At 45.5% G+C, this 27,868-nt stretch overlaps 1 protein-coding gene across 4 annotated transcripts in view; it reads right to left on the bottom strand.

Moving 5' to 3' along the window:
• Positions 1–27,868, bottom strand: part of NTN5 (netrin 5) — a 307,918-nt gene that overhangs the window by 134,842 nt on the left and 145,208 nt on the right. The gene's annotated exons all lie outside the window — the stretch shown is intronic.

Here is a 27,868-nt window from a genome sequence, read left to right as displayed (position 1 = left end):
CTGGCAGTTGATTCCAGATATTGGCTGCCTTCAAGGCGAACGCTCCCTTCTCGGCTTTAGATGTTCTAGATCTAGGTTGCCCCAGTACGTTTTGCGTACCAGATCTCAAGATTCTAGAATGAACTTTGTCCTTGATGTGGACCTGCAGGTAGGCTGGCATCATTTGCAATCTGCACTTGAAGGTAATAACTAAGACCCTGAACTTGATCTTTGATACTATAGGCAACGAGTGGAGGGAGCGTCTGGCCTCCGACACATGATCTCGCCTGGAAAGCCCCAGGCCTCCCCCTCGTATCTGCCCATTTGCTCCATTGCTGGCACCGCAATGCCTCCCTCTGGTGCTACCACTTCTACGGTGCTGGGTTCTCCTGGGGCTGATTTGCGCTATGGCCAATGCAGCGGCCACCAAGGCCTCACAATGCTCGGTGCGGCCACTGGCATTAGGAACATATGAGGCACGCAGAGCACATAACTCTACCAGTTTCACTGGAGGATTAGCCTGAGGATGTGCAAGGTAAGGGAAGCAGTTAGAGAACGCTTTAATGAGTGTTGAGGGCAGTACAACATAGCTTTTGGCTGGGAGAGGCAGGGATTGCCTGGCGTTACACGTGTGGAACACCTGAATGCACAAAGTCCCTTAGCTCCCACGGGACCTCCTTTCTAAGACTCGGAGGAAACATTGCTAACATTGTTTGCCCTTGCAATGCATTCACGGATGCTTAATGTAGACGTGTAACAAAAGTGTAAGACCAATTTACCAATGAGTGACTCATTAAGTAAAGGGATAAAACCACTTCAGTAATTCATCATAACTAATTGCTAAGGATCAGGACTGCCTCTGGACCCATTCTATACAGAATTAGTGCATCACCATTGTCACTTAGTTGTGTCTACCACAGACTGTTGAGAGCCCCCTATTGACAACACCTTCATTGTGCCTGTAAACAAAAAAATGATGTGTATCTCCAAACTGTGAAACACACCAGTGACGTTGTGTGCTGTACAGAGCTATATGTTATGTTATTTTACTTTGCATTTATATAGCCCCGTATGTACCATTGTTATGGTCTCAAAGCGCTGGTAGGTTGAAACACCCTCTGGAACCCAAGTTCAAGTCAGTAGAGAGAAGAGAGAGAGTCATAAGGTGCGAGTGAGCACCGGATATGTGTGCAGCTGGTGTGGCATTCGTGTGATAGCTGCTTCTAACGGTAGGTGTGGTGGTTGGGGGATCAAGAGTATGTGTTCGTTCTGGCAGGTTGTTTTCCAGGCCGATTTTGGCTGTGTTAGGCCTTAGGAGAATGCCTAGGCTGGCCGGTGTGTAACCAGCTGTGTTTAGTTAGGATGATGGGGAGTATGAGGCAAGTGATGGTATGAGAACAGTTATAACGAATGGTGTCATAGTATCGCTGTGTTCTAGTTGAGTGATGGTGTAAAGAAGAGAGTATGCGTGGAGATGTGATATGGTGGTTTACCTTAGATGCTTGAGATCGAGCACACTCCAATAGTTCCATGCACTCCAAACTGTTCCATGCACTCTAAACCGTTCCATGCACTCCAAACCGTTCCATGCACTCCAAACCGTTCCATGCACTCCAAACCGTTCCATGCACTCCAAGCCGTTCTATTCACTCCGTTTTATGCACGCCAACCATTTTATGCACTCCAACCATTCTATGCACTCCGACCGTTCTATGCACTTCGACTGTTCTATGCACTTCAGATCGTTCCATGCACTCTAATCATTTTCTGTACAGTGTCCATTCTGTGCCCTCTATCAGTTCTGTGCATTCCATCCGTTGCATGTACTCGCTCAGTTCTATGCACACTATCAGTTCGATCAGTTCTATGTATTACTTCTGATCAATGCACTTCGTCCGCTCTATGCATGTTATCCCTTCATCATCCGGTCTGCTCATTTCATTTGTTCTACCCACGTATCCGTTCTCCATGCATCATCCATCCACATACTTGACACGTTCCATACACCCTGTTTCATCCGTTCCATCCACATACGTCATCCGTTCATCCACCTACTTCATCCGTTCCATCAATTTCACCCGATTCATCCACATACTTCATACGTTCCATCCACTTCACCCATTCCACCCACTTCACCCGTTCCACCCACTACACCTGTTCTACCCACTTCACCGGTTCCATCCACTTCACCTGTTACAACCACATCACCCTCTCCATCCACATACTTCATCTGTTCATCCACCTACTTCATCCGTTTATCCACCTACTTCATCCATTTTTCCACCTAATTCATCTGTTCTTACACACTTCACCCGTTTCGCCCACACACTTCTTTCGTTGCACCCACTTCACCCATTCCATCCACATACTTCACCCGTTCCATCCTCCCATTTTCTCTGTTCCTTCGGCATATTTCACCCGTTCCTTCCACATACTTCATCTTTTCCATCTATCTGCATACTTCACCCGTTCCATCAACATACTTCACCCATTCCATCCATATACTTCACTCATTCCATACACCCCCTTCAACCGTTCCATCAACCCACTTTCTCTGTTCCATCTACCTACTTCTCTCGTTCCTTCCACATACTTCACCTGTTCCATTCACCCACTTCCCCCGATTCCATCCACCCGTTTTGCCCGATCCATCAACATACTTCATCCTTTCCATCCACATACTTCTTCCTTTCCATCCACCCACTTCAACCGTTCCACCCACATTCTTCACCCGTTCCAACCCCTTACTCTTTCCAACCCCATACCTCACTTGATCCATCAACTTCACACGTTCCATCCACATACTTCACCTGTTCCGTCTACATACATCACCCGTTCCGTCCACATACATCACCCGTTCCTTCCAGATACTTCACCTGTTCCTTCCAGATACTTCACCCGTCCCTCCCTGCCTTGAGGCAAGTGAAGATAATTCTGTGGGCGGCTTTTCAGCTTGTATGGCAATCCGCGAAGGTGACCTCTAGTCCAGTAGCTATGTGTATGTTATGCAATCATTAATAATAATTAGTTAATCATTATTGACTGGTCAATACACTTGTTCTGCATATTATCTATTCATTCCTTAACACATTATTAGTGCACCTTAGTATAAAGTATTACCAAAATAACGGATCTATGTGATCACCTGCGCCACCGAAAATGTCCCCTATGAAAATGCTGACTTCCATTACGGCGAGGTGCATTGATCACATAGATTTCTTGTTCCCTGCATACCCCTACAGGCTTCCCCCCTACCTACTTACCTTTTTGGCGGGACACTTCTGTGTGTGCCGCCGACTCCCCTCTATCTCTACGACGTCAGTTCCCTCCCACTAACGTGGTCGGAACTGATGCTGCAGGTCCCTTTTTTCTTTTTTACTTTTTTTTCTTTCTTTATTGTCCCCCGCTATCCATATAATGGCAACCCCCAAGCCCATTACACTGAACAAACGTGGCGGGGGACATCGCTGCAACCCCCTATACCCTTATTTTGTGTAATGGGAGTCAGAATTTTAGTACGGCACAAAGGCGCAGTAAAGGTTAGGTCGGTATGATCTGGTCGACATTTTAGTATGATTCCAAAATAACTACTGGTTAACTCTGCAAACTCTCCATAGTGCTTCCTTGGAGAAGCTTTGGACACGCCATTTTGGCAGATGCCCCGGGCACAGTGCACACCTGGCTCAAGATTGGCACAGACACTAAACCCATGAGCACCCCATCACAGCCGCAGAGCAGGCGCACAGTGCCACAAAGGAAGAAAAGAGTTGCAATGAGAGATAGCTGCCATTGGCCAGCGGGCAGGGGGGTCTCAGAACATCCCCATGGTACCGTAAGCACTGGAACCAACCACATCAGGTATGATAACACCCTGCTCACAATACTCCCCCTAGGGCCCAGGATAAAACCCTCAGCATCCCAATGCTCTGCGCTCAGTTGGAATATAGGGGGGAGTACCAGAGGCGACAGTGGGTCTTCCAACTCCCCGTTGCTCCTCTGGGGAAGGGCAATGTGGTCATTCACACCCACCCAGAGGACAAACTCCAGTACGGGACTGAGCCAGTGGACTGGAGGCACTGAATCCGAGGGGTGGGACAATGCCTCATGTCCTTATTCTCCATTCCTTTCCAGACCAAAGAAGAAGGCAGGCCAGGAGAGCTCCCCTCCTGTGTGGGCTGATGACTTGCTTACGCGGGGAAAGACCGAGTGGAGAAGAAGAGTGAGGGAATAGACTAACCCATCACCAGTTCAAGGACTGAAACTCACATACTCCATGATGAGAGTGAGAGATGAACCAGCAGCGCCATTGTTCTGGCTCGTTTGTTTCTCGCAGGTGTGACAGTCCTTTTCCTGGACCTTGAGAAAGCGGCCATGTTTTCTGGCAAATGTCATTAGCCACAACAGACATACTGGGCAGCTGCTTGCATTATGGGCCAAAATGTTTCCCATAGATGTTCAACGATCAGATTATGGTTTGATTCCTATGAATCTCAGTAAGGTAGGTTGACAGTTTAAAATGCTTGCTGTGGGTATTGGTTTGCACCCCAACAGTCTCAGGCTCCAATCAGTTAATTGCTCAGGGGGTTAATGTGCCGAGCAGAGATCTGTGTGTGGCTTGCAGGGTGTTACTGAGCCTGCCACTTATTACCCAAGGGCTGTACAGCCAGGTATGTAGTGGGTGATGAGGCGGCTCCTGGCGTTAACAGGGATACAAGAAACCTAAATATGTTAAATTGCTTGATGGTTGTCTAGCGCCTTACGGTATCACGTTATCACGAAATTACAACGAAAGAACTCAGCAAAATAAAGGGTTAAAAGCGGTGGGGAGGAGATTGGGGAGGAGCAATAGCATTGGGGAGGGGACAACTCAAAATCAAAAGGAAAAACAATGAGTTTTTTCGTTGTAATAATTTTGGTACAAATTACTTCGAAAACAAGAACTGTCGGCAAAGGGATATAGAAGCTGCCTAACTGTCATTGTAAACGCTTTGGCGCACTGTGGGGCGGATGGCCCTTTGGGAGACCGTAGTCTAAACAAACATGACATTAAAAATGCATTCCAATGCATAAACATAGTATTTTTAACTTTAAGCAACTATTCAAATATATCAGAGATAACAATGTATTAACCATAGAATGAAGAGTGTTTAGGTCAAATAAAAAATACATAAAAGGGGCTTTTCTATCCCATGTCATGCAGGAGTCCAGCCTCTGGACCATGCTACAAACACATGCTCCTCAGCGTTGTATTCCTTCCAAGACAAGTGCGTTGCCCCTGAGCTATCTTCCCATTAAAGGTACAGCATACTTTTATATGTCAGTGACTATGCGACAGTTGGGCTGACTTTTCTGGGGTACTCAGCTGTATTCTATTGGGGGGCAGTGCTAAATGCAGAATGGGCACACTCTAAAACATTCTATCAATCCCAAGGGCAACTGTCTACAGCTGAGGGGCTCTGCTATACTTTATATGTAGAACACACGCACTAAGGAACGAAATGCAGTCACATCCAAATTACATGCAAATTTGTCAGATGTGCATAGCTCTCAACCATTTGTGTCGCAAAAGCGGATGAAACGACCCGATTTCGTTTTTGGCGGGTGAGAGCCCATTGAAACGAATGGGCGTGCAGGAGGCTTGGCGGGTGAGTCAGCTCTTTACAAGGCGGGTGACACCCGCCAAAAGCGTGTGAGTTGAGAGCTATGGATGTGCCAAAATTACATTAATTGCATGTCCACTTGTCCGGCCGTGTTTGTCAGCGACCAGACCTATATGACATTCAAGGGACAAATAACTGGCATTAGCCATACATTCAGACATTATGATATATGCAATGGAATGCAATAAAAACATGCTTAAATGTAATGCTTCATAGTAAGGGTGTTCTTGCTCCTAAGCATTGGAAAAGTGAGTATTTAATGTACTATTCTAAGGAGCAACTACCATTCACAGTTAGAGCTGTGCACATGGGCTTAGTGTAGAGATTTAGGGATCGTTGAGATTAATGTATAGTTGTCATTGTTTTGAGCAGAAGGAAATGAAATCAAAAGAAGGGACACGTCATTGCCTTATTCGCAAGCAGAACATTCTTGTGTTGTACTTTTGTGAATGTGTGTAGGCCTTGAGGTGTGCTCAATTGTTCCTGGGAGTTATGGGGACTACCAACCACATAATCATATTGGATTGCCTCCTGCTGATGGCTAGAGTGGGTTCTGGCAAAATCGAGCCCACTAAAAGAGTTGTCAGAGCCAGGAGAAGGATTTCCCCCACCATATCATATTGGTCTTGGGTGGAGACGAGAGAACACGCTCTGCCTGTATGTAGTGAATTGGTAAATAAGCCACTGGGATGCAGTCCGCAGGAATTCAATAAGATAGGTCAAGGGAAACATTCATAGCCATTCACATTCAGGACCACACTCGAGATGGGCAACTGTCTATTACATGGCCTGGATCCAGACGCTGGCTGGCACTTTAAACTCAAGCCTAGGTGAAGTCAAGTGATGCCCCAAGGAGCAGAAGAGATACACTCTTCTATTTACTCCCTATGCCATAGCCGACCAGGTTTCATAGACAGGATGGGTAGGAGGGACCTCAAGACCCCTTAAACGAGGGTGCCTTTTGTTCTGTGGTTCCATTGGGAGCAAGGCTCTGGACCGGGCTGCCTGGAAGTTCTTGAGGCATGCTAAGGCTTTCATGGGGATGTCATGTCGGTATGGGAGGTTGGATTCATTTTGGCCTGAGGCTGGGGTTTTCTGGGAGTTAATCCGCATAATCCAACCTTGTCTCTCCTACACAACCTGGGATTTAGGATTAGTGTCCTGTTAATTTAGGGCAGCAGCGTTATCTTGGGGTCTGAAGGGGTGTAGAGTCTGTTTTTGCTGGTCTACATTGGGCGATGTGGCCCTTTAATGAAAATGAGTGCCATTAACACAAATTATTTAATTATTTGGGGTGTGCTGAGCTACATTTCACTTTCCCGCTGCTTTGCAGCCCTGGTCAGCCTTGTACAAAGGGACATGATTTTGTAAGGAAGAATTCAAATAAAACACAGGGATGGAAAGAAGTGTAAGTCCCAACAGGAGAATGTGTGTGTGTATGTGTGTGTGTGTGTGTAGGAGGGAGGCAGACAGAAAGTGTACATAAAAATGCATACACATCGGGCCCGATTCATGAAAAAAAGTGTGCAGAAATCCTGCAAAGACAGCGCACCGAGAACGCCTCTGCACGCAGAGGTTTTTCTGCACGCTCTGCGTATGCATGGAATTGTAACGCAAAGTAACCGTATGCGTAAGCCGCTGGCGGAATGCCCCCGACACGCCCCCACACAAAGCAAAAACAGCCTGAAACATTTACTTTTGTGTGCTCTGCTGGCGCAAATACATGCACCCTCAAACCAGTGCCTAGGGTCCCCCACAAGCAGGCTTGCATTTCAGGGACCCTGCGCAGGCTGTCCCGTAACTGTTACCAGCACCCCGTTAACATGCCCCCGACACGCCCCCACACAAAGCAAAAACAGCCTGAAACATTTACTTTTGTGTGCTCTGCTGGCGCAAATACATGCACCCTCAAACCAGTGCCTAGGGTCCCCCACAAGCAGGCTTGCATTTCAGGGACCCTGCGCAGGCTGTCCCGTAACTGTTACCAGCACCCCGTTAACATGCGTACAATTAATTGTAACTCAGAAAATCTGCTTGCAAACCCCTTTAAATTCTCCCTGCACCCTGCTGCACTGCGTATGATTGATTGATTGATTGATTTATTTATATAGCGCTTTACACCAAGGCACTGTGAGCACCCCAGAGCATGATCGTAACACCGGCTGTGTACACAGACCTCTAAATCCGGCACCCGATTTTACCTCTGCGCAGTGAATCCTATGGGCTTGTACGTGACTGTACGCCCACCTTCAGGTGGTGGATAGTTTGAGGGGTTGCACGGTTGGACCCATGGATACGTATACTACCGCGCAATAGTGGGCGTGCGAAGGACTGCCTGCACGCTGTCCCTCGTAACGCCCACATATTCCCTTGTTCTTCCTCATTTTACAAGTTCTGCCCCCTTCCCTGCCTTCGGCGCAAGCCACGCCTATGCTCTGCGTGGTGTCTCGCCCAAGGACTCAGACACTCACAGAGATGTGCTGGGCCAGCGCAAACATGACGCAAGTCCCGGAAAAGTCCAGTGTGGTCGATTCCATAAATCGTCGAACAGGGTTTTACGCATAGAATGGCACACAAATTCCCCATTTTCTACTCAATTGATTGCATGAATTGGGCCCAAAGTTCCTGAGTGATCCTCATTTATAAGTTCCAACCAGAATGAGGTACTTGTTTTGCATCTGCACATGACCATTGTTCCCACTCTCTGCCCTCAAGCTTATCCTCCATCCCAATACTTTCAATGGGAAATTTAAGTTGGACCAGTATTTTTCTTCCAGAAGACTCCAATCAGAAATGTAAAAGGCTGTGAAAAATGACAGCTCCGCTAGGTACACACTTTACCACCTCTGGCCAGATCTTGGGAGAAGGGAGAAGGGGCACATGGGGAGGGCAGTGTTCATAAACGCTAAAATCTCAGAGATTATTTTAAGGATGCAGAACTTTTCGTTCTTCTCCTGTGTGGATAACAATCTCTGGGCAAGCCAGACGCTCACTTTGGAAGAGTATAGTGGGCTTGCAGAAGGGAGCCCCTTCTCAAAGCCCTCCTAATTTTGTAAGTTAAGCAAAGTAGCACAAGAGTGTGGGGCTAGGGAAGAAGGGGGATCATGGCACTTGGAGATGTTGCTAGTGTTGGGCCAGTGAAGAGACAATCTGCTTTTTTGTTTGTACTTGTGGCAAATAGTCGATGATTATGTAAATCGTGGCACACCGGTGAGGTTGGATGGGTGACAAACACCTTCCCTGTCCATTCACCTCACAGACATGTCAATTTCACCAGCTAGCATGCAGATGCCCTAACCCAATCACACATTTCACAGACACACTAATCTCCAGAACAACCTCACACTTGCCCTTGCCCCCAGCATCGACCCTTCCCACTCACATACCCCACCTCACCCCCAGATTCATGACAGGATGAAGAGACAGAAATGCTCACAGCCACTCACCTCATTTCCGACAAATCCTGAGTGCACCAATGAGTGACAAATACACAGAAAGGTATCCTCTCAGCCAGCCATGCAGACCCAATCAAGTACATGTCTTCACAGGTATTGGGGAGACCACAGAGATTGTAGATGGAAATACCTTGATGGAGAGTCTCGATTAAAGCACCAAGAAGCCACAATGCTGACGTCATTAGTAACACCACGACGTAGCAGCGTTAGTCATGAAGCACACTCGCAGTCCTGCACCCCATTACACAGACACACACTTGCATACACGAAGAACATGCTTATACAGTTCTATAGCTAGAGGACAGATACATATACATACTGTTAAAGCTTTTATTATTTTTATCACTAGCCAAATGCAGCAACGCAGAAACGCAAGGCAAACAAGAGATCCTGAGCAAGCTTAGAGATGCTTAACGGGAATAATGCCATGGGAGTATATATGGAGCCTGATAGGACCCGGTATAACTAATTTATAGGTTACCTAGTTTAACCAGAGCATGTACAAATAATATTATGAAGTTTAAGGAAAATTACAGAAGGCCTCCAGCCACAGAGCCTGAGATGAGAAGAGCCGATTCAGGCTGCACAGAGCGCAAAGCAGGCTCACATCCAAGGTCTGAGATAAACAGACACAATCCAATCCTCAGATGACAAGGGGAAGAGTTGCAGTGAAAGAGAATACAACCTCATAAATGCAAGCTCAAGAGCTCAATTTTATGGTCTCTAAGCACGTGATGCAGCCGAACGAAACAATGTGCATTCACCCATGGTGGGAAAGCAGAGCCAGTACCAGCAAAGCCAGACAAAAGAAGCAATACATGTTGCAACGCCTGAGCATAAAGGTGGTACAATACTAGTTACAATACAGACACATAATCATTCACATCACCTTGAAGAGGTGCACAGAGGGCTGAGAACCAAATCGAGTCCCAGGCCAGGGGAGATCTGCTCTTACCTATCACAGCATGGAAACTCAGAGTTGGATGGCGAGGGGCAGGAACCAATAGTAAGCCCATACTCTGCAACAATATAATAGAAAGTTTCTTGAAGAGTGGACAGGCCAGCCACCTGACATGCAAGGGCCAGTAGAATAACCTCTCGAGGGTACCGCCATACGTAATAGTATTCTCAATACCCAATCCTCTGTAATGCTAGGTTTTTTGGGGACGTGCCCAGGTGATGACGCAATACTTGTACAAAAATGGAGCGCTCACCATGGAGAGCTGAGAAGTACTAGAGAATCCTATTTGTCTTGTATGATCCCTGTTCGTTTTTGCAATAAACCACAATTTTAACTTGCCATTGGCTGAGTCCTCCATTTATTCTGGAGAAGGGAGTTGGGCCCTTGAGGGTTAGATGGACCTCCAGCCATCCTCTGGTACACCTGGGAAAACTACCCCAACACACCTTTCCTATACACCTTCACAGACTAGCAGACGATTCAGGCAGACCGGTGGTCTCCTCTCTCCCCTTTCTATACTTTCCAACTACATACACATGCCACGATCATCCTTTCCATTCAAGAGACTCTTGTCCAGGCAAGGTTTTGACTTCTGGAACTTGTAGTCTTGGGTTTATAGAGGTGAAGTCTAGGACTACAAGTCCCAGAAGTTGAAACCAGGACTGGACTATTGTCTCCAGAATGGAATGGATAACATTGGCATGTATATGACTGCAACCCCTCAAAGATCTGGCCATACCCGAATTTAAATTTATATTTAACAACTTTCTCCGGCTCATGCCGGTGGTCTCCGTTCTGCCACTACAAATGGACAAATTAACTCACAATAGGCAAAATTCTATCCTGAGATAATAAAGCTTGTCTTGTTTCACAACCTCAACTCCGTGCCCCTTTATACAAGCAGGGGGTTCTCATACAATAAATAACAACTTGCCAAAAAAAAAATGGATCTCTTGCAGGCAGGGACCCAAAATGAACCTGTGTGCTCTTAGTAGTCATTAGACTGGTGTATGGGCTAGCCTAAAAAGAAAAGTCATTGTTGAAAGCTTGCATGCGAGTTCTCAAAAACGAACTTTTGCAGCCCAGTTACAGGTATGATCCCTTTTAAACCAGCTGACTTCCCCCTACCTGATGTCAACAGAGTGGAAAGCTGTGAGAAAATGAGAAAAGCATTACAATCATTCATTTCATTGAACACAAAATAGAGAAAATGTATTTCCGCCATCACATTAGAGTGACGTGCTTTTCAGATTTTATTTTATAAAAGAACCACTGATGACCCTAGAAGTTTTCAGTACTCCCATCTCGCTACCCACTCAGATTGTCACCGTCAAAATGCCGATGCGTGTGTTCCAGATTGCGAACATGCCAGATTCCATAACCCCTTTCACCACAGGAGCGTTTTAATGTTCCTAGTAAGTCAAATCATCTTTTCGAGGATAACTAATCACATTTAAAAAACATTCCTCTCTGCAACCACTACCATATAATCACACCCGCATTCCACACACCTTTACCCTTGGGTATTTGTTCGTCTGCTGGCCAACCCCTCCTTCTTATCTTCCCCCATGTCCCAACCCTCTGCCTTACTATCCACAGACTAAGGTCTGGCGACACCCTGGTGAGGGCACAAATTTGCGCAAAGCCTCGTTGCCATAAGACCAAGACATCGGTGATGGGCAAAGTACAAATATTAAATAACATATCCGGTAACATACCAGGACCCCGGAAATCTCGGGAGTATATGGGTGGGCAAACCTATCCAGAGAGAGAGAGAAGAGAGGCAGAGGGCTGACGTTCAGGGTCAGTCTCTGGGCAGCACTGGTTGGTTTATTGGCCAGGTGGTCGGCCACCTGCCATCCTGAAGGGTTCTCACCATGTGTGTAGCCTCTATGGGCAACCTCTTTAGCTCACTGTCTCCCTTTTCTCCCAGACGCTTGGTCATTTCCTTCCCTTTTTGGTGTAATTCCCACTGCTGGAATCCATCAGCCGCCGCTGGCATTTTTTAATGCCTTTCGGTAGATCAAAGGTGCATTGCAGTTATATATCTTTACAGTGACATCCCGTGAATGCTCACCCTTCGGTCTAATCTCTTTCCCCCTTTCCTGTCTGAAGCTGTGCATGAGAGGGGAGTGGCCTGTTCAGGTCTAGATACAAAATAACATGAGTCTTTCACTTTTAATTATGATTTGCACTTACGCAAGAAAATTTTGCAAATGTTTCCCGCTGAGAATTTGTGCAAAACCAGAGTAAAATATATAGCTAAGAAGTATGCAGATTAGCTCAATCATGCATTCAAACATGGAGCGGCCTGAAAATTGCACAAAAGGGTGTAATGCAATGTATGCACAAAACTGGAGCAAATGATTTGCCCCCCCAAAAAAACATCATCGTTTTCTTTATTAAAAAAACGGAGCCTGTGGCTCAGAAAAAGAGAGCTATAGATTTGCTAAGCAAAATAATAACACATCATAGCACAAACTCAACACAATCCACAGTAAGACAGACCTGCACATTCCTATAGATACACTTCCCCAAAATGGCTGAACCAGTGGGAATTATGCTTCTGCAACCACTTGTCAAGAGGAAGAAACCAACACACAGTAGGGGAGACGGGCCGTCTTTGCACTGGCAGATGAGGAGCTCAGATTGATTGCCCTCCTGAATATACTAATGCTGTGGGTGGTGGGCCTTACTGCACCTAGCCATATCCACTCTATTGAAGCTGCAAGCAGCCTTGCATTTGTTTGGTAGCTGGATCTATCCAGTTGACCAGCGAGGACATCGCACTCCTCATAGTCATGGACTCTACCCGGGATCCTGAACATAATTCTTGCATCTGCCAGGCAATAGAAAGGCATGCTCCATGAGGAGAACAGGAAGACATGAATGCTATGGGCACTCAATGATATAGCATGGCTTCCTGGTGTATGCAGGGTTCTGTGGGACTTCATCAAATGTTTTTTATTGAAGTAGATTTCATCACATTTCTTTGCATGGTTGATTTTGCTGAAGATATATACAGGGGGGCCGCAGCAACCATTTAATTTTTTTTTAATTTTTTTTTTTTCATTTGTGTTTAATCAAAAGATTTTTACAAAATTTGGGGTTTCTGTCTTTAGTCTGCGGTCATGAAGAAGAAAAGAAAAAGAGAATGGCTCTCTAAAAATGTGCCTTCATCAGCCAATTTATGGCTTCCAAGATTTTGTAGGTGGCTATTTGCCATTGTGTTTTGTCGCCTCCAATCAGACGAGACCAACATATTTCTTCGTCCTCTATAATGAAGTCTGTAAAGGTTGATTTTAAGTATCGGCTTCTTATATGTTGGTTTGAGGCACATTTTAGGAGCAAATGGCAGATTGTTTCCTTTTCTTGTGTTGCACAAAATCGACAACGATTATTTTCCGACTGGCCTCTGATTGACAAGATCTCGCTTGTCTGCAGTAAATTTAAACGGGCCCTCATCAGCATGTCTCTCCCCTTCCTGGATGGGAACTTCTTTATATACTCCTGGAGTTCATTGAGTTTTTTCATATTGGGTGGAAGGTGTAGGGTTAGTTTGTTTTTTCCTGCTGTCTCTAGGGTGTTTATCCAGTCGAGTTCTTTGATTTTGGTGAAGGTTCTCTTTGGGTACTTTGTTAGTTGTTCTTCATCTGCCTGTACCTGTTCTAGCAAACTGATGTTTTCTTCTTTCCATTTGTTAAGGGATTTGCTTGTGTTCCTTTCTATTTCGAGGTTGATGAGATAATATATTGACGGTGGCTCGGCCATCCGGCATTTCCTGAACAGCCTTAGAGACGATTGTGAGACTGAACTTCTAAGAGATGGTAAGCTGAGCTCTCGTCGGATTGAGGCTATTGGGGTCGAGTTTGGAAGTATAAGTACTTTTCGCCAAAACTTTGCCTCAATTTCTGTCCAAATGGATGGTGGTAGGTTCATCATTGCGTCTCCCCCTTATGTTAATGTCGGCATCACCTTTTTCTTGTAGTGTTCTAGCACTGGGATCAGCGAGAATCTCCCGAACTTTTTATCTATGGCCCTAGCTTGAGCTGCCAATTTATTGACTTTGGTCATCAGGGCCAATTGCATAGCTTTGTCTTGTGAAGAGGAGTCCAGAATTACTCCGAGGTATTTGAAATCGAACACTCGCTCGATCAGTGATCCTTCCAGTTTTAGTTTCAGTTTTTCTGTTTTCCTTGTCGATTTTTCTAGTACTAGAAATTTAGTTTTCTTTGCATTTATTTCCAGTTTATTTTCTTGCATATACCCTTGGAGCTTTGTCAATTGGCGCTGCAGACCTATTGGTGTGTGGTCCATTAGGACCAAGTCGTCTGCGTAGAGCAATCGCGTTATCGGGGTTTTGCAGATTTTTGGAGGAAATGCTCGAATTTCTAGATCCTCATCTTGGATGTGACCGATAAATGCCAGAAATAAGGCCGGAGCCAATGGGCACCCCTGCTTCACTCCCCGCGCTGTTGGAATGGGTGATGACAAGAGACCGTTTTGGTCGAATCGAATGCGTATAGAAGTATCGGTGTACAGTGCCTTAATCGGGTTTAGTATAGAAGGTGGACAATCCCAGGCTTCAAGTTTGGACCATAGGCTGACCCTGTCAATCCGGTCGAATGCTTGGGTCAGGTCGATGAACGCCACGAAAATTCTCGTTCCCCCTTCCAGTACTCTGTTTTTCAGCACGTTTAGCATTAGAATGTTAGCTGTCGTGCCCAGGTTTTTTTTAAATCCAGTTTGGAGTGGGTCGTTGCAAGGTGATTCCTCCGCCCAGATCTTAAAGCGGTCAAGAAGCATTGAGCCAAACACTTTACCTATAACATCCAGGAGCGCAATGGGTCTATAATTTGCCGGGTCCTTTTGTCTCCTTTCTTGAATATTGGTACCATTGTTGCTTGTTTCCAGGAGGGTGGTATCGTTTTCAAGCTGGAGCATCTGCCGAAGATTTTACTTAGCAGACTGGCCCACTCGTTTTGATTTGTTTTTAGATCAATGTTCGTAATCCCATCGGGTCCTGGGGCATGAGAGTTTTTTAAGCCCCTGATCTTTAATCGGATTTCCTGTGGGTCGTCTATATTTACCCATGGCTCCGAAGACATTTCGCCTTGTAATTTTAAGTTGGTAGTTGGTGCCAGGTACATAGTAGTATAGTATTATGTCCACGTAGTTTCTCCAATCTCGCTTATGATGGTATTTTCTTGCGTTTCATTAACCGCTCTCAAGATTTTCCAAAATTCTTTGATATTTTTGCCGCTTATCACTTTTAGGATGTTCTCAGCATCTTGTTGGTAGAGAGACAGTCTATGGCCTTTTACCCAAGCTTTGTAGAGTTTGGTTTCCACTTCCGCCGCTCTCGCAGCCCCTGGAGATCCGGAAGATTTTGCTTTGCGTTGTATTTTACGCAGTGCCTGGCGTTTCTCCACCAGTGTTAGGTCGTACACGTGCCTTGGGAGATTTCCACTGTTTGTTTTTGTTGTACGGCTCTTCTTGAACTTCGTCAAAAGTGGCGTACAGTCGGTTTTATTTTTGCCCAAATGGTTTGGCATTGAGCTGGATTCTTTTTCTATTTCCACAATGGAATCAATTGTAAGATATAAGCGGTTTCCCTTCGTGTTAGCTATGACTTGGTGCTCAGCGTAATCATTCCGGGGACTTGTTGACATCCAGGTTGTTGACAAGGGGTTGTGGTCACTTGCTGTTACTCGTGTAATTTCAAAGTCTTTCGTTATTGCCAATATTGGTTCGGTGACGAAGATGTAGTCTATGGTACCTGTCGATTCATTTCTTTCCCATGATGGCGGGCGATTTGAGTCTGGGAATGCTTCGTGCAAATTATGAAGGTTTCTTGAATTCATCAATTTGACCCATAGATTGCCACGCTGTTTGCCTGTTGAGTTATGTCCTTGGTCCGCCTCCCTTTCGTCCGAGCTCGTGCACGTAGCGTTCAAGCCTCCACAAATGAGGAAGTATTTTACCAGGTGTTCAGATAGTGCCTCGTCTATCGCGTCCTCAATTTTTTCTATGTAGATGGTAGGCTCTATGCTTGCTGGGTTCCAGTAGGTGTTTGCTATGATTAAGGTGACTTTCTCATAAGCATTTTTGTCGGTATTCCGTCGGGTCCATGACGCCTTGACCATCAGAATCAATTGGTTGCTGATCAATGTTTCTTCTAATTTGATCCCAGAGTCTTTTTTAGGCGCAATCAGTAAACCCGATAAAGGTCTTCCTCGACATCCTTGTTTGGCTGGTGCAAGGATGACTTCGAACCCCCTTATTGCTGGGGGTTCGGTCAGCCAGGTCTCTTGGAGGCATAATAGGTCATATGACCCCAGGTCCATGTCACTTGGAGACAGTAGGTGGGTATGTCCTCTCGTGTTCCACGAGCACATTTTTAGTTTGCACTTTTGGAGGGTCGAGTGGTGTCTATCTTGAAGGATGTGCTCGTCTCTCACGGATTGCTATATTTGCTTTTTTTCCCTCAGAGTTTTAGGCAACCAGGACCATATGCCTTTCATGGGTTCACATCATTTTTGTAGGACTTTTTCTGTTGAAAGTTTGACCGCTGTTTCTGGGGTGATCCTGGCATTGTTGAGTTTTTTTGTATCTTTGGTTTTTGTGGAACTTTCGTAGTTTTTGTTTTCTTTGGAGGCTTGTTGATTTTCCCTCAGTTTCTCTTCAGGTTCCAGGGATCTTGCTCTTTCCTTGTTTTTTGCAGGAGATTTCTTATGGCCAGTTGTTGCTATGGCGCTTTTTAGGTATCTGACTACTTGTTTTCCGCTGGGCGTGTAACGCCCTTTGTTTTCAGTCTCCCTTTTGTTGTCTTCTTCGCCTGTGGCTGGTTGCACTTTGACGTCATAGCCCATTTTGTCCAGCTCTTCACTACAGTCGAGAATCAAGTTTTTCAACGTTGTTGATGATACGTAGAGTACCGTTTTTGCTTTTGCGTTTACATGGCTGGGCTCTACCACAAACAGGTCTTCTGATTTTATATAATTCAACTTTTGAATGTATTTAAAAAGTTTTAACACCGAGTTTCGGTTCAGGGTTATTTCATCTCTATTTTCTTTCACTTGTGTCAGCTTTATGCGCCATTTAGCTTTGTCCACTTTTCTCAGTTTTGAGTTGTATTTCTGCGTTCTGGATCTGTAACGAAAAATCGTTTCTCCTTTATCTTGTGATGGGCTGAGTCGCTTTTCAGCATTGGTTTTGTTGTGGGCGTTCCTGGATTAAGAATGAGGTCTCCTTGGTGATGTATTTCTGTGCGGTTTTCTTTTTTGTTTTTGCTCATCCCGTCTATCTTCTGATCTCCTTCTTGATTTGCCAAGTTCACGATCTTTCTGTTTGGAGGAGTTATGTCTTTGTTCTTTTTTCCGATATCTTGGGGTCTGATTTTCTCTGGGTCTCGATCTCGTCCTTTCGTTTTCTTTTTTTGTTTCTTTCATCATCCTTTTTATCTTTGTCTATCTGTTTCAATTGGTCTAGTGCCCTTGTTCTTTGTGTTTTTCTCGTTTTCCCTAGATATTTTTACTGCTTTTTCTCCAGTCGCTTCTTCATGTCTCCCTGCGATTGCTGTGTTTTCTTTTTCTTTGTGTGATTGTGAAGTTAAAGCTTTGCTGGGGCCATGTGCCTTTAGGCTCATAGGAGAGTTTTCTGGCAGGTATTGGCTCAGGTTCATCAATTCTTCATTTTCAATACGTTCAATTATTGATGGAGATAGGCTGGAGGTTCTTTTTTCTGATACTTCTAGATTTTTTGTTTGCCTCGACTCTAGTTCTTTGGCTTTCTTTAGTGATGTTTCCTTTTGATTTACTGGGCGTGTAAAAAATTGAAAAATACCTTCTGCAGTTTGGTTTCCAATAGTGGGTTGTCTAGGTGATAGTCTCTTTGTTGGTTGGCTCACGGTTGATGTTAACTTCGCCTCTTTATTTACACACTCTGTTGGTAAATTATTTGTTGTAAGGTCTATTGTAGCTATAGTTTGAGTCCCCGTTGTTTTGCCCACCAGTCTTTGTTCTTTTTCTCCATACTGCTCTTTTTATGTCGGGAGGATGGGCCCTCATCGTTTGTTATGGCTGTGCTTGTTTTTCTGGCTTCCAAAGCCATGACATATGCTTCTAGAAAGATAACTTTGCTGTGGATCATCGCTTGGATGCTTGTATGGTCTTTCAAGGAGTCAGCAATAGTTTCATAAAGCTTCATAAATGGTGCCAATGCAATGTTCACTGATGACATAATTGACAATACGTCAATTTTTTTTTTATTTGAGTGATCCGTCGGGCTAGTCAGTTGGTGTGGAGAGATTCTTCTTATGGGTGATTCAGTTAACATTGTGGTCTGATTTGCCCAGGGGCCTCGAGATGGCCTTGTTGTTTCTGATGAGGCTCTTTCTTTTCGATTTTTGTCGATATGGGGACTTCGGTTGTCATTTCCCCCCATGTTCAGGTTTTGATTAATTTGGGGGTCTCATTAGATTATCTTGATTTAGATCGTCTGTGCCTGCTGTGGATGGCCTTTCTATTGTCGTGCTCTCTCTTTGTGCTTTGGGGAGCCCTGGTTGATTGAGTTTTTCAGGCACCAACATTTTATTTGGGGTTTTGTGAACTTTGTCTCTGTCTGTTCCTATGAAATTGTCTACGTTCGGGGCTGTACCCTCAGGGGGTGAGGGTGTTGCAGGATTTGGCTTGCAGGAGCCTTCATCATTTTATGTTGTTAAGCCATTTGGACCTTCCGTGTCAGCTGTAATAAGGCTCTCCTCTTGAATGGTATGGGGGTTTCCTTTGCACTGAGGCATGACAGCCCCCATTTCTGACTCTTTGTCCGAATTTCTCTTATGTTCCTCCTTCTCTATGTCTTTTGTCGGCTCCGGATTTAACTGGCCTCTTGGTGAATTCATAAGACTCTTTTGGGGCGGCGTTGAGCTCGGTGATTCCCCCTCGGCCCTCTCTTTGACACTTGGCTGTCCTTGTGCCTTATTACTGCCATCTGGGGCCAATCTTTTACTATATGACAGGTTATCACTAACGTAGTGCTCAACTCTGCATAGTTTTGCTACCGGTAAGCAATCATTTAAAGCTTCCAGTATTTCAAGATCTGTAAGTTCCCTCTGGGAGTACTCTTTTGTTGCTTTTTGCCTTATGTTTGCATAGAAGTAGTCCTTTATAGAATTTTTAAATGACCCTCCTTCTCCTCTCTGTGGCTCATTTTCATTTATTTTGTCCATCAATTGCCCTGGTGTTTTTTGTTGCTGTTCGAGCTTCTGGGGCATTTTTTTCGTTCTGACACTGATCTTATTTTTCTTTATTTTGCGGCTCTTGTGTTTCTTTCTTTTTATTAGGGTTGGATTCCCATTGTTCATTGATTTTATCTGAGACCAGACTGGTCTCTACACTTTCCTCCGCCTCTTTGTGAATGAGAGCCACCACTTTCACTTTCACTTCAGCTGGTGGGTACGGCGGTGATGCCCTTGCAGTGTGCAACTCTCTATCGGGCTCCCCCTGCCCGTTCTCCTCCGGTGGGGGGCCCGCCGCCTCCTCTGGCTCTGCCTCTCATGAGGCCGTTGCACCGTCCTCCTCCTTTCCCCTCCCTCCCTCAGCAACATCCACGCTCGGCAGCCCTCCTCCGAGAGCTTCCGCTGTGGGGCGGGGAGCGCCCTGCGGCGCTCCGAGGGGGGAGGGAAGTATGGAGGACTGCGCCAGGCCGTCGAGCCTGGCTCCTACTCCAAGGCTCGCTCTCCCGACGGCTCCAACCTCCTCAGCTGTGCCCTCCCACTCCGTCAGCCCCTCCTCGCCGTCCCACGCGGGCCGCAGTCCCCCTTCGAGGGCCGCCTCCGCGGGGTCCTGCTCAACCGCAGCGGCTCGGATTGGCGACAGGGCGTCTTTCCGGCAGGCAGAAGCCTCAGCTGTCCCGACTTCCAGGTTCCTTGCCCACAGCACTTTAGTCGCCCCTCCAGGTAATGATGGTCGTCGCTGGGGGCGTGTTGGGCTGGTTTTAAGTCTTCTAAGACCACTGGTGGCCGGTAGACTTTGCTTTTAATGGGTTTCGCCTTTATGATGGTCGCTTGCTCTTGCTGCATCGTCAGCTTTGAGGAGGCCATTTGAAGCAAACCCATGTTTGCCACGAGATGTTCCTTGGAGGTTAATGTTTGTTGTTGTTTTTGGCCCTGCAGTTTCTGGTTAGGTTTGGCGCTCCTCAGGCGTCTACCCTCTTCCTCCATTTCTTCCTCTCTCGAGGGGTCATTTTGCTCCAAGTCGATGTCAATTTCCCGCATTTCTCTGTTTGCCCTTGCAACCCTGACAATCATGACTGCAGGACGTTTATGTAAGGGTCCTCCCCCACACAGAAATCAGTAGAAATGGGTAACAGACTTTCCAGACTCTCCTGCAGGACTGACACTCTCCGTCCACTCCGCGTCCGCTCCGCGGATGGCAGGGGTTTATGTAAGGGTCCTCCCCCACACAGAAATCAGTAGAAATGGGTAACAGACTTTCCAGACTCTCCTGCAGGACGGCCACTCTCCGTCCACTCCGCGTCCGCTCCACGGATGGAAGGGGTTTATGTAAGGGTCCTCCCCCACACAGAAATCAGTAGAAATGGGTAACAGACTTTCCAGACTCTCCTGCAGGACTGCCACTCTCCGTCCACTCCGCGTCCGTTCCGCGGATGATAGGGGTTTATGTAAGGGTCCTCCCCCACACAGAAATCAGTAGAAATGGGTAACAGACTTTCCAGACTCTCCTGCAGGACTGCCACTCTCCGTCCATCCCGCGTCCGCTCCGCGGATCGAAGGGGTTTATGTAAGGGTCCTCTCCCACACAGAAATCAGTAGAAATGGGTAACAGACTTTCCAGACTCTCCTGCAGGACTGCCACTCTCTGTCCCTCCTACATTAATTATTCATCCAAACCCACCCCCACATATATTTTCAGCTAAATACTTTGTTAAAAATTTTAAAAAATGTACTTCGACAAATTCTGCTGAGCCAAAACTGCTGTTACCGTATACGGTACCATTGATTTTATCAATGTGTCTCTAAGAGTCATTTAATGAAAATCGAGGCAGTGTGTGATGCCAGCAACTGCATCATGAATGCAAATGCCCACTACCCAGGAGTAGGGAAATGTGAAGACTTGAACTCTGACGGTGCAGGAAGGAAAGAACCAGAAGACAAGCCTTCTGTCTATGCTCCAAGACTCTGGAACCGCCTCTCCATCAATATCGGACTTGCCCCATCCCTTCTAAAGTTCAGGAAAGAGCTCAAGACCTTCCTCTGCAAGGAAATGCTCCTCCTAGGTCCTCACCCCTCTACTCCCCACCTAACCTGAGAATGGCCGATCCGCCCCTCACTGTTTCCTCCCCTGGTTGCTTGTAGAACTCTCTCTGCCAATTGCCCACCCCCGCTCTCCAGTATCACCTCCCTGCCCCTTTTTTCTCTGCTTCTCTCATTGTGTTCTCCCCCCTATGATTGTAAAGCACTCTGTTACATCTCAAAGTTAGGTCAGCGCTCAATAAATAACTTAATAATACATGTGTTTCTCTTCCTTTTGATTCATTTACTGTATGTGCTTGTTCGGTCTCTAGTTTATGTATATTGTGTGTGTCTTTCTATACACTGTTAGTTGTTATTCTCATTTTTCGGGTTACCTATGCCTAGTTACGTATTGATTAGAGCTTCTTACACATTCAGTTCATCAGCAGCTGATTTGTACATTTTAAACGTGTTTAGTTGCTCATCTTTGAGAATTATGGGCTTTTCTAAAACTTCCAAAAAGTTTAGATTGTTTTCTTGTCTCTTTTGTTCTAGAAACTGCTGAAGGTGTTTTCTATTTCCATAACACCATAGAATATTTTGCATTTCTACATAAAAAGTGTTTTTTTAAAGGAATATTACGTTTGAATAATGTTCTGTGACCCTGAAAAAGCACTGCTGTGTGAAATGTGTTGTCCTTTTGAACAACTACTAAAATACCTATGAAAATGTATAGGTAGGTATGCTTCGACTACTCCTTTCATGAGGGAGTTGTCATATCTGCACTGGAGGCTGTGCGGAACAGCAGCCAGTAGCATAGAGTTCAGCTGCTCTCCCAGAACGTTCTTCACTCTAGCACCCATCTCTTGATATGCCTACTTAAAAAGACACGGAGAATGTATTCCATATATCAGCTACTTATTCATCCCCAAGAAGGTGTTTGTGACATTCCTGACTATAAATCTCAAACTACAAATTATATTTGAGACTAAATAAAACTGAAATTGCTCATTGCAAGGAACCCTTTCCTGCCTGCAGGTGAGTGCCTCTTCTCTGCCCTCCACACCTTCAGTCTCCTTCCCTCGTTCTCTGCCGCAGCACTGCCTTATTTCTTTAATCATCCCTCCTTCCCAGCACTATTATTTCATTATTTAACCCCCATCCCGCCACATTATTTATTTAATTTCCTCCTCCTTGGATGCATTTATATCTTTATTCCACCATCCCTACTGCCTTTTATTTAATTATTTAACCCCCTTTCCTGCCGCGTTATTTATTTACTCAACATCTCCCGCCACATTTATTTATTTATTTTGAAATTTCCAAGTCCCTCCCCAAACTCGCCTGCCCAGTGCAGATGGGCCTGCAGAGACGCATGTGGCTGGAACAACCACTCAGCCTCGCTGTTCCCTCGCCATGCTCCCTTGCAATATGCTAGCCTTTCATGTTCCCCTGCTCCCCCGCCCAATTCTGTTTTCCTTGTAGTTTATTTTAGTTACTTCCCTTTCCCAGCCTTCCTCCAGCCCATCTCCATCCTCTCCCGCCCTCGCCCAGACCTGTGTTGATTAGCCTGCTGATGGAACATCTGACCAGCATCCCTACACTTTGGGAATTTCCCCAGGGCAGCCATGCATGGGCAGCCATCTGACAAAGGGCCTGAGGCAAAGGGCAGCGTCTTAATGAGCAGCTCCATTCAGTGTTTGCCTGTGTTCGCCTGGGACGCCTGATGCAGACAACCGACAGAGACTGATAAGATAAGTGTGGTGTGGGTGGGGCATACAACCATTACTGTACTGCAGTAACATCTCACCGCTCTTACTACCTAATATCATATAACTATATGCATTTAGCTTAAGTGTGCGGTATCCATATCATTTAATTTATCCTAGGTGTGTAAGGTAGCCATATGCTTGCATTTAACCTAAGTGTCTAAGGTAGCCATATTTTGCATTTAGCCTAAGTGAGTAAGGTAGCCATATTTTGTATTTAGCCTAAGTGTGCAGGGTAGCCATATTTTTGCATTCAGTCTAAGTGTGCAAGGTAGCCATATTATTGCATTTCGCCCGACCAAGTGTCTACGGTAGCCATATTTTGCATTTAGCCTAAGTACGTAGGGTAGCCATATTCTTTGATTTAGCCTACCTAAGTGTGTAAGGTAGCCAGATTATTGCATTTAGCCGAATTGTGTCAGGTAGCCATATTTTGCATTTAGCTAAGTGTGTAGGGTAGCCATATCTTAAATTTAGGCCCATCTGCGCTAGTTAGCCATATTTTGTATTCATTTAGCACTTAGTTCGCCTGTGAAATGTAGCACTGCTCTTTGTATAAAGATTGAACCCAGGATGTAGACACTGTTTATATACAGCTAACCCATTTTCTCCCCTTGCACACCGCACCTTCATAACTTAACGGAAGGCACAGTCTCATTCCACATACCCTGCATTCACATATAACACCACAAACTCTAATGCACAACACCTCTGCCATTAGAATGAAGCTACCTTTATCTCCAAAAATTCGAACTGTAGCTTCTCACACGATTCTCTATCTCCTTAATCACACCCCACACCTGTTTAGCTCATAGTTTACCTCCAATGCGTCCATCCACACGCCATTCAGACATGGGTGACTAGCAGGTTCATGGCCACACTCACATATCTTTAATGGCTGAAATGCACACACGCATTATAGCACCTTGCAACTCCTCCCAAATTTGGACTCTGGTCCATCCGAGGACGTTCAACCAACAGCGTGGTGGGACCATAATTATGGTGAAATGCGCTATACAAATGACAAAATGAATGAAAGAATGTATCTTGAAGTGTTCAAGTGTTCTGAATTAAAGTTCATATTAAAGGTCCCCTTTGTGGTTGTTTGCAGAACATTGACAAGAGAAATGGGATAGTGGGAGATAAAGTGATGTGCCCAGTATCACAGAGGTTTGGCTAAGCAGGGAAGCCAGGATTCAATGTCCCACCGCATGGATTCCACAGCACATTCAGTGACGGGGAGACTAAACAACATGCCCCCCTAAAAGAAGAGTAAAATATGAGTCTATTAAAGAAAGTGGGGAATTTTCAGACAGCGTGGGAAATTTATGAGTAACAAAACTGCATGGTCATGAAAGAGACAATTTAGTAGTCGAAAAAAATTAAGCCACCCGGTCCACACCAAGAACTCGCAGTAGTTGGACTTCATTGTCTCACATGTCCGGGTTCACTCCACTGGGGACTCTCCCCACACTTCACTTGACTTTACCATCATGAACATGGCAATTGCATCAGATACACTTTGGCTACATGTGAAGGGCATTGTTGCTAAAGCGACGCACCCTTTTATCCCACCCAAGCTTAACCCCTCCCTAAAATGACTCTTTAGTGGCGGTTGTTGCTAAACCTGTACAACTCCTTGAATTTGGCAATCCATGCCGACATCTCATCCTACTGGTACACTCGTACACACATTGCTTAGACATTGTTTTCCAGGCCTCGTTTGACTACTCTGTCATGAGTACCCCTCCCACTACTATCGAAAGAGGAAATGGCACTCCTCCTCTCTCATTTCAAATAGGGTCCCCACTGGAACCGTCACCAGTAAACATTCAAAAATCATTTGGGGGGAAGAGAATCCTCCTTTAACGTCTCTTCTGATTTCTTCTCTCAAAGAAGGGGTAGTAACAGCTGCCAGGAAAATTGCGATCTTGGTACCCCACCTTAAAAAACATTCCCATGATTCCTCTGTCCTGGTTCCTCTCTGCCTACTTCCCTTCTTCCTGCTCCAGCAAAATTTTCAGTCACTCTGTTCCACTGCTCGATTGGTTTCCAGCACTCTGGGGGCACTGAATTATTACTGGTAGTTGTCCTGAGTAGCCTCTGCCTGACGCCCTATGCCAGAATTGCCACCACCATGATTATGCTTGATCTGTCCGTGGCTAGCACAACATTGTCTTAAGCTTAACAAAGACATGCTGCTGACGGCGGGGAGAAATGGTGTCCTCTGAGGTCCCCGCCCTTCGTCTTTCGAGATGGCTCCCTGTGCTCTCCCAGTCTGCTCAGTCCACAACCTAGCTTCAGGTTTGACTATGATCTTCACTTGGGTCCTGACTGGAGTCAGGAGTGGGCTTTGTTTTGCTTAAAAATTCTCAAGAGAGTTATTTCTTTTCTACCTTAGATTTAAGCACCATGGCTGGTTCACCCTTTGTATCGTCATGTCTGGATTATGGTAATTCTCTTAATCTAGCCCTCACCATTTGCTGCTGCGGAACAGCACCTAGGTTAGGGTTTGGGGCCTATCAATTCTCCTCAACTGCATGGGTGTCATTTGGGAGTCACAAGGGGTCGCACCAGCAACCTCCAAAGTCCTCCTTGCTACCCCTGTGGTCTCCCTTGCTAGGCTTAAAATAAATAAAAATAAAAAATAAAACTTTTTATTTTTACAAATTGAAGCTCCTGGGCTGTGGCTAGTGCCATGTGGCTCTTTGTTTCTAGAGTGGCTGGTTTTCTTGTTCAGGCTTCTTAAAAACCAAGGAGGTTCCACAAGTGTCACTTTGATCTGTGACCCTGAACAAGAAAGAATAGGAAAAATAAATATTTTGCCTTTCTGAAATTCTATATAATAATTACTAGACTCATTAAAGGTTTATTTCAGGCACACTTCAGGGGGTGAGTGACAGATTTAGTCTGTTCTTAATCACGTCAAATTCACAATGTAGACAAAAACCTGCAAAAAGCACTTAGAGTAGAATAAGTATCCATTTCGGACTATGTATTTTGCTTTTCACAAGTTGCCGTTATAGCATGTTTTTTTCTGCCGTTGTCTCTATAATGATCATCACAAGACATTCCATCTCATCACTTGAGAAAATCCTTGTGCCTAAAAGATTGTGTACAGTGTCGAAATGTTTAACAATAGCACATAAGGTGGCCCTTCATTTTATGATGCCATGCCACAATTAATGCTTTGTTGTAATGTACCCATCTTTCCTTTCTCCATTGCATGCTATTCAGGATGTTTGTTTGCATGAAGGAGGTAACGAGTGCCCAGAGTCTGGGATGCCATGTGAGTGCGCTGCTTTCCCTGCGCTACTCTAAATGATTTAATACACAGTTATGAACCCTCCCAATGGTATGCATTTTGCAAACCTTGGAAGCCTGAAAAGTAAATCCATGCAGGCTTGACACATGGCCAACTTTGCACCAGACCTGCAGATGAACTGGCCTGCTGTTCAATCTCAGTTCCCAGTTTAATGGTATCCACTACCGAGTGTAATTTTCTCTGACTTTGAGAACATTTAGACATGTAATTGCTCATTTTACTATAGCTGGTAAGCAGTGGCGTAACACACAATGTGAAGGCCCCCCCTACGAGCCATGCTGAGGGCCCCCCCCAACTCGGCAACAGATCACGGGTCGTGCTACACTCTGGGCCAGCCAAGATTATCATGCTTGCACAATATGCATGAACGTGCTGCTGAAGTGGTATGCCGCACACTGTACTAGGAGAAAGATATAAATATGTGTTTTAATGCAATATATAGCACACACTTTCTGAGAAAAAGAGGCTAAAAAGCCAGAGTGTTTGCAATTGTTTTGTAGGGTAACACCAAACCAATGCGTGCAAGTCACCAACAGCGCACAGGAACATTAATGCTTTGCTATTAAAAATGCCATGCCACATTGAAAACATGTCCCAGTGGCTGCACAATGTAGACCAGTGTAGACACGTAATAACATTACAGTAAAGCATGCCAGGCCACATTTAGACATACCTAGACTGGTTGCACCAAAATGCCAGTCGAAGCAATAACACTCATCAAGAAGAGAGCACACATTCAAGCCCGGGTCTCTGTGGCCTCTAACAACACGGCCAAATTCTTTAAAATCTGCACTGAACTGGTAAATCCTGTTGCGGGTTCCACCTCTCCTGTTCCCTCCCAGGCCCTCTGTATGGCTCTGGCCTCTCACTTCTCTGCTAAAACTCAGGACATCCTGTCCACTATCTCCTCTTCCTCTCCCTCTTCCTCTCTCAGCCCCCTCCCCCTTTGGCCATCTCTACCTCTCCTCCTCCTTTCTCCTATTTCTCTCTGACAACACCTGACAAGGTTTCTAGACAAGTTCGATCCATGAACGTGTCGTCCAAACAAGTGCTCCCCTGCTCCTCCAGAACCATCAAGGACCATATTGACACCCTCAGTGCAGCCTTGTCCTATTTCTGTAATCACTCTTTCACCATTTGAATGTTCCTCTCTCCCCTTAAGCACTCCCTTGTGCACCCACTCCTCAAGAAGCCTTCTGCCGATCCTACCTGTCCGGCAAACTATCGCCCAATCTCCATCACCGCTTTCCTGGGCAAACTCTTGGAAAAAAGCTGGCCATCTCCCAGCTTACTCTCCACATTGAATGTGTTGGTTATCTCCATGACCATCAGTCTGGCTACATAGCTGCAAGAGGCACGGAAACTGCTCTCCTGAACAGCCGTGAAGATCTGCTTTCTAACTTTGATTCCAGCATTCCTTCTGTCCTAATCCTCCTTGATCTTCCCTCTACTTTAAACACAGTCA

Source organism: Ambystoma mexicanum, chromosome 1p (genome assembly GCF_040938575.1).
Source record: "Ambystoma mexicanum isolate Mex_15411 chromosome 1p, UKY_AmexF1_1, whole genome shotgun sequence".
Classification (NCBI taxonomy): domain Eukaryota; kingdom Metazoa; phylum Chordata; class Amphibia; order Caudata; family Ambystomatidae; genus Ambystoma; species Ambystoma mexicanum.
Note: the sequence above shows the minus strand (reverse complement) of the source record. Positions and strands in the feature narration are given on the sequence as shown.